The sequence below is a fragment of the Eriocheir sinensis genome, chromosome 2, assembly GCF_024679095.1.
Source record: "Eriocheir sinensis breed Jianghai 21 chromosome 2, ASM2467909v1, whole genome shotgun sequence".
NCBI classification, from domain to species: domain Eukaryota; kingdom Metazoa; phylum Arthropoda; class Malacostraca; order Decapoda; family Varunidae; genus Eriocheir; species Eriocheir sinensis.
The window spans coordinates 15,676,335-15,683,834 of record NC_066510.1 but is presented as its reverse complement, the minus strand read 5'-3'; the positions used below and the strand labels follow the sequence as shown (position 1 = coordinate 15,683,834).

Here is a 7,500-nt window from a genome sequence, read left to right as displayed (position 1 = left end):
TCACTACCACCACGGTTACCATTACTAAGATCACCACCATTACCATCAGTCTTGCTTCCATAACCGTTCCCATTAGATTCATTGCTGCCATTGTGCGTAGTAGTAGTAGTAGTAGTAGTAGTAGTAGTAGTAGTAGTAGTAGTAGTAGTAGTAGTAGTGGTAATAGCAGCAGGATTTTCCCCGTCACCATCACCACCACCACCACCACCACTACTGCTACTACTACTACTGCTACTACTACTACTACATCCGTCATCCTAACCACCAACACCACTTGCAACACCATTACTTTAACACCAGCAATTAACAATATCACCACCATCCTCCCTCCCCCCTCACCACCACCACTACCACCACCAATATCATCGCCATCAAAACAGATCATTTTTTATGTTGGCTTTTATCTCCATCCTCCCTCTCTCCCTCTCTCTCTCTCTCTCTGACCTCATCACATCAAAATCGAATCCGAGAAGGAGAGATACCGCCAGAGCTCTCTCTCTCTCTCTCGTGCGTTCTTATGTTGTTCTGAGAGAGAGAGAGAGAGAGAGAGAGAGAGAGAGAGAGAGAGAGAGAGAGAGAGAGAGAGAGAGAGAGAGAGAGAGAGAGAGAGAGAGAGAGAGAGAGAGAGAGAGAGAGAGAGAGAGAGAGAGAGAGAGAGAGAGAGAGTATGAGGATTCCTTAGGGACTGCGGCACTTCTAAGGAGGGGAGGAAAGAAGGAGGAAAGAGGGAAGGATGGAGGGAGAGGAAGGAGAGACAGAGGGAGGGAAGAAGGAAGGAGGAAAGAAGGATGGAGGGAGAAGGAAAGAAAGAACAAAAAACAAAAACAAATACAAGTAGAAAAAGAAAAGGAAGGAAGGAAATAAAGAGAGAAAGGGAAAGAAGAGAGATAGGAAGAAGTAAGAAGGAAAAGGAGGGAAGGAGAATGGGAGAGAAGAGAGAAAATTTAAGAAAGAAAGAAGAACAAGAAGAATAAGAACGAAAATAAAAGAACGAAAACGAAAACATGAACAAGAAAAAGGAAGAAAGAAAAAACAGAGATACAGGTAGAGAGGAGAGGGAGGAAGAGAAGGAGGAAAGAGGGAGAGAAGGGAAAGGGAGAGAAAGAAGAAGAGAGAGAAAAGAGATAAATAGAGTTAACACCGAGAGCAAGAGACGGAGAAAGGGAGAGAAGGAAAGAAAAAAACGTAACCTTGATGGAGAGAAAGTAGCGGGGAGTTGATTGCTAATTAAGGAACACCTGGGAGAGGTACGAACCCATTAGCACCCTTAGGTAACCCTTAGGACGTAGTGGTAATGGTAGCAGCAGCAGCAATAGTAGTAGTAGTAGTAGTAGTAGTAGTAGTAGTAGTAGTCTAGCTCTCTGCCCTTACCGTTAGCTTACCCTTAACGACCATTAGCCCCTTAAGTAGCCCTAGTCCCCTACCTTTACCATTAGAACATACCCCTTAACTACCATTACCGTTTTAAATAGCCCTAACCCCATTATCATTAGTCCCCATTATCATTAGTCCCCATCCCTTAAGACCACTACCCGCTTAAATAGCCCTAACTCTCAGTCCTTCCCATTAGAATGCAACTCTTAACTATTATCCCTTAACCTCCGACATGTAGTAATGGTCTAGCCCTTTTCCCTTACCATTAACCTACATCCCTTAACTACCATCAGCCCCTTACGTAGCCCTCACCACGTAGCAATGACCAAAGTAGCCCCTGTCCTTGCCATCAGCCCCCAGTCACTATTCAGCATCATTTATCAGCCCATTTAAACCATTATGGAGGTCTCATAATAGCCCCGGGTTTCCGTGACAGCCCCAAACATTGAATAGCCAACTCATGTGTCCTTATCAACAGCCTTCAGCGGACGGGGGGGGGGGGGGAGGTAAGACGAGGAAGTGTAGGGTAGTAAGAAAGAAATGGAAGGAAAAGGTGGAGGGAAGGGGTGGAGGGAAGGGGTGGAGGTGACGGGGTGGAGAGAAGGATGAAAACAAGAGAGGAGTGAAGGGCAGTAAGGAAAAAGAAAAGCAGGGAAAGTTTTAAGAAGTGGAGGGAAAGGATTAAGTGGTGGAGAGAAGGGAAAGGGTGGAGGGAAGGGGTGGAGGTGACGGGGTGGAGGGAAAGGCAATAAGGAAAAAAAAAGAAGTGAAAGGGAATAAGAAAGAAGTGGAAGGAGAGGATTAAAAGGTGAAGTGGAGGGAAAAGGTGGAGGGAAAAATTGGAGGGGTGGAGGAGAGAGGTGGAGGGAACGAAAGGGTGAAAGACAGTAAGGAAGAAGTGGAGGGATGTGAGAAAGAAGTGGAAGGAAAGGATTAAGGGGCGGAGTGGAGGGAAAAGGTGGAGGGAAATACTGGAGGGAAGGGTGGAGGGAAGGGTGGAAGAGAGGAAAGAAAAGTGAAAGGGGATATGGAAAAAGTAAAGGGCAGTCAGGAAGAAAAAAAATAAAGGGTAAGGACGAAGGGGTGGAATGAAGGGGAAATGTGGAGGGAAGGGTTGGAGAGAAGGGTTGGAGAGAAAGGGTGGAGGGAAGAGGTGGAGGTGAGAAAAGAGTGAAACACAGAAAGAGAAAAGTGGAAGAAGTGACAAAGTGGAAGGAAAGGATTAACGGGTGAAGTGGAGGGAAAAACTGGAGGGGTGGATGGATGGGGTGGAGGGAGGTTAGGGATCAAGGCTGCCGCTTTATCCATGAGGGAGATCCAAGAAGCGTTCGCAAAGAGCCTTCAAAGAAAACAGAATCCGAACAAACATATTGAAGACTTTTATTGGCTTTTCTCTAACTCCGGCGCGGTGATATTGCTCTCTCTCTCTCCCTCTCCCTCTCCCTCTCCCTCTCTCTCTCTCTCTCTCTTTCCGTCACAATGGAATACAATGAACGAGAATTCCTTGACATTATTTTCTTCTTTTTCTTCTTTTTTTCTTCTTTTCTTTTTTTGTTTTCTGCAAAATTGAAACATAAGAAGAAGGAGGAGAAAAAGGAGGAGAATGAAGAGGAAGAGGAGGAGGAGGAGGAGGAGGGGTAAGAGGAGGAGGAGGACCAGAGGAAATGAATCAGTCATGCGGATGAAGAGGATTGACGGAGGAGGAGGAGGAGGAGGAAGAGGAAGAAGAGGAGGAGGATGAGGAGGAGGAAGAGGAGGAGATGGAGGAGGAAGAAGAGGAAGAGAAGCCTGAAAATGAAAAAGAGGTGGAAGATGAGAACGAGGAAAGAGAGGGGAAAGAGGAGAAGGAGAAGGAGGAGGAGGAGGAGGAGGAGGAGGAGGAGGAGGAGGAGGAGGAGGAGGAAAGAGAAGAAGGGAAAGAGGAGAAGGAGAAGAAAAGTGAGAAGGAAGATGACCTGGAAAATTAAAAAAAAATAAAAAGAACGCCGAAGAGAAAGGATAAGAAGGAGACAGAGGAGAAAAAAGAAAAAGAAAAAGGAGCAAGAAGAAGAGGATGAAAAGGAGAGAAGAGGGAGGAAGAGGAAGAGGAAGAGGAAGAGGAGGAAGAGGAGCAATAGGATACAGTTTATAGGATACTGTGAAGATGAGAGAGAGAGAGAGAGAGAGAGAGAGAGAGAGAGAGAGAGAGAGAGAGAGAGAGAGAGAGAGAGAGAGAGAGAGAGAGAGAGAGAGAGAGAGAGAGAGAGAGAGAGAGAGAGAGAGAGAGAGAGAGAAAGGAGATGAGGAGAAAGCTGCCCAGATCCAAGAACGTGAGTCCTTCCATTTCTTTCCAATCCAGACGGTGATCAGGATACAGACAGACTAAGCGAAGGGGGGGGGTGAACAATTACCTAACGCCCCCCCTCACCCTACCCCCCTCACCCCCTCACTCTCCCTTACCCCCCTTCACCCACTCCCCCTACCCCCTACCCTATATATTAAAGCCCCAATTCCCTGCTTCCCTCACTCTCTCACCCCCCTCCCTAAGACAGTAAAGCCTCCCTCCCCCATTCCACCCCCTCCCCCCTCCACGCCCCTCCTGCACCCCTCATCCCATCTCCCCGCCCCACACTCTCTCTACCCACCCCCTTAACAGTAAAGCCCCCCTCCCCTCACCTGCCCCCCTTGCCCCTCCTCCACCTGCAATCTCTCTCACCCTCTCTCTCTCTCCTACTCTTTGCTTAAGAAAACTGATACAAAAAAAACGTCCTTCAAGAATGATAATAACAATAACGATAATAATAATAATAATAATAATAATAATAATAATAATAATAATAATAATAATAATAATAATAATAATAATAATAATAATAATAATAATAATAATAATAATAATAACAACAACAATATCAACAATAACCCAAATGCATCTCTCTCTCTCTCTCTCTCTCTCTCTCTCTCACACACACACACACACACACACACACACACACACAATCACACACACAATTACATTCAGCACGGCCCAATCACGGCGTAAAAACGAGCCCACCAGGTACACGGAGCTAATCAGTGGAACAGGTGGAAGGGGGGAGGGGGAGGAGGGGGAGGAGGAGAGGGAAAGGGAAGAATGGACAAAAGGTGGGGGAAGACGTGGAGGGATTGGAAGTTTAAAGAGGAGGAGGAGGAGGAAGATGATGGAGATATGGAAGAACAAAATGAAGGAGAGAATAATAGGAGGAGGAGGTGGAGGTAAGGTGGTGAGGTGGATAGGTGGAGGGAAGAGAAAGGTTTATAGAAAAGAGGGAAAATTTGAAGAGATGGGGGGAAAGGAGGGAAAGAGAAGTGGAAGAAGTGGAAGAAGCGGTGGGAGAAAAAAAGGAGAGGGAAAGAAAGAAGAAAAGGATGGAGAGAGAGAGAGAGAGAGAGAGAGAGAGAGAGAGAGAGAGAGAGAGAGAGAGAGAGAGAGAGAGAGAGAGAGAGAGAGAGAGAGAGAGAGAGAGAGAGAGAGAGAGAGAGAGAGAGAGAGAGAGAGAGAGAGAGAGAGAGAGAGAGAGAGAGAGAGAGAGAGAGAGAGAGAGAGTGTCAAGGAGGGACGGAGGAGTAGGAGGAATGGTTGGAACGTAAGGAAAAACGAAGGGAAGGAAAGGAAGGAAGAAAAGGATGAAGGAGAGAGAAAGAAACAGAGGAGAAGGAGGGACGGAAAAGTAAAAGAATAAGGAGGAACGAACGCTGAAATAGAAGGGAGGGAAATAGAGGAGGAAAAGGAGGAAGAGGAGGAGAGAGAATGGAGAGAGGACGTAAGAGAGAGGGTGGGGGGGGAGGGATGGAAGAAGAGGAGAGAAACAGACAGGTGAAAGATTAAGAAGGGGAGGAAAGAGGGAGGTAAAGGAGAGGGAGGAAGGAGGGAGGGAAGAAGGGGAAGAGGGGAGGATATAAAGAAAGATGATCAAAGGGAAAGAGGGAAAGAAGAAGGGGAATGGAGGAGTAAAGACGTGGAAGAGGGGAGAGGAGGAGGAAAGAAGAGGAGGGAGAAGGAGGAGGACGGAAAGGAAGAAGAGAGACGGGAGGGAAGGGAAAGGAAGACAAAAGAAGAACGAAAAGGAAAACAGAATAAAAGAGAAGCAAAAGAAATGAGAAGAAATGAAGGAAGAAAGAGAAGAAATAAAAAGGAAGGAAGCAAAACCGTGAAAATAAAGGAGAGAAGAAGAGGAAGACAGACAAGGAGAAGAAGAACAAGAAAAAAACAATTAAGAAAAAAGAACAAGAAGAAGAAGAAGACCGACAAATGAGAACAGAGGAAAGAAGAGAGAAGAGAAGAGAAGAGAAGAGAAGAGAAGAGAAAACGATAGAAAAGGAGAATAAAAAAAAGAGGACAAACACATACACAAAATAATAAAAGAAAGAGAAAGAAGGAGAAGGAGAAAGAGGAAAATGAAGAGGAAGAGAAGAGGACGAAGACGAAAGACCAGCAAGAGAAGAAGAAGAAGAAGAAGAAGAAGAAGAAGAAGAAGAAAAAGAAGAAGAAGAAGAAAAAGAAGAAGACAAAGAAGAAAAAGAAGAACAAGAACAAGAACAAGAAGAGGAGGAGGAGGCTGATAAAAGAATATAAGGAGAAACTAATGAAGGAAGGCGGTGATGACGAAGAGGGTGGTGCGCGGAGGTGTTACGACAGAACAGAGAAGAAGAAAAGAACAGCAATTATGAGGCGGCGCGAGACTGAACAAAAGGGAGAGGGATGAACCTGTCGCCACCACGCTGATTACAGGTGAGGGGGAGGGAGGGAGGGAGAGAGGGAGGGAAGGAAGGAAGGAGGGCAGAGAAGAGGGGGAAGTGTGTGGTGGGAGAGAGGAGAAAGGGAAGGAAGGAGTAGCATAAGTAGTAGTAGTAGTAGTAGTAGTAGTAGTAGTAGTAGTAGTAGTAGTAGTAGTAGTAGACTAAACTTGACCCACATACAAACATACAAACATACATGCATACATACATACAGACAGACAGACAGACAGACAGATAGAAACACACTACACACTACACACACACACACACACACACACGCACGCACGCACAGGGGAGAGAGAGGTCCTTTGAAATGTACATGACCTGACCTTACCTAAAGCCCCCCCACCCCACCCCCGAGAGAGAGAGAGAGAGAGAGAGAGAGAGAGAGAGAGAGAGAGAGAGAGAGAGAGAGAGAGAGAGAGAGAGAGAGAGAGAGAGAGAGAGAGAGAGAGAGAGAGAGAGAGAGAGAGAGAGAGAGAGAGAGAGATAGAGAGAGAGAGAGAGAGAGAGAGAGAGAGAGAGAGAGAAAGGAAGCACTTGCAAGGAGACATGTGTAACCCCGTGGGAGACACTTACTTTTGGAAGAGAGAGAGAGAGAGAGAGAGAGAGAGAGAGAGAGAGAGAGAGAGAGAGAGAGAGAGAGAGAGAGAGAGAGAGAGAGAGAGAGAGAGAGAGAGAGAGAGAGAGAGAGAGAGAGAGAGAGAAGGGAAAAGAAGGAAAACAGACAGAAAAGGAAGGAAAATAGACAAACTAAAAGCAGAAAAAGTAAAGAGAGAGAAAAAGGAAAAATGAAGAGGAGAGAAAACAAAAAAAAACGTGTGAAAAATAAATAAAGATCGAGATAGATAAATAGATAGATAGACAGATAGATAGATAGAGCGAGTGAATGAGAGACAGGGAGAGAGAGAGTGAGAAAAAGGGAGGGAGGGGGAGTTGGGGGGGGATGAGGGGAGATTAAAAGAAAGAAGTCTCTACCAGGAAATGAAAGAAAGGAAAGTCATATCCATCTCTCTCTCTCTCTCTCTCTCTCTCTCTCTCTCTCTCTGATAATTGACGCGCCTCACATGAACGCTTAATGGCTGGCCTGAAGGTATTAATTTATTATTTATAGACAATAAATCCACTTCTCACCAACAGTCCCTCTTCGTCTCTCTCTCTCTCTCTCTCTCTCTCTCTCTCTCTCTCTCTCTTGACACAACTAAAGGTCAATATTTGCCCTTGTAATTAAAAAAAATAGAAGATTAATATGCGAACACTATACATATATATTTTTTTTCTTCAGGAAGGGAAGGAAGGAGAGATAGGAATGGAAAGAGATGGAGGGAGAATGGGAGGAAGGGAGATAAGGAGAGGGAGGGAAGGGGG

At 45.6% G+C, this 7,500-nt stretch overlaps 1 protein-coding gene across 1 annotated transcript in view; it reads right to left on the bottom strand.

Moving 5' to 3' along the window:
* LOC127000128 (cell adhesion molecule Dscam2-like) overlaps positions 1–7,500 on the bottom strand; it is a 162,923-nt gene that overhangs the window by 137,528 nt on the left and 17,895 nt on the right. The window lies entirely within an intron of this gene.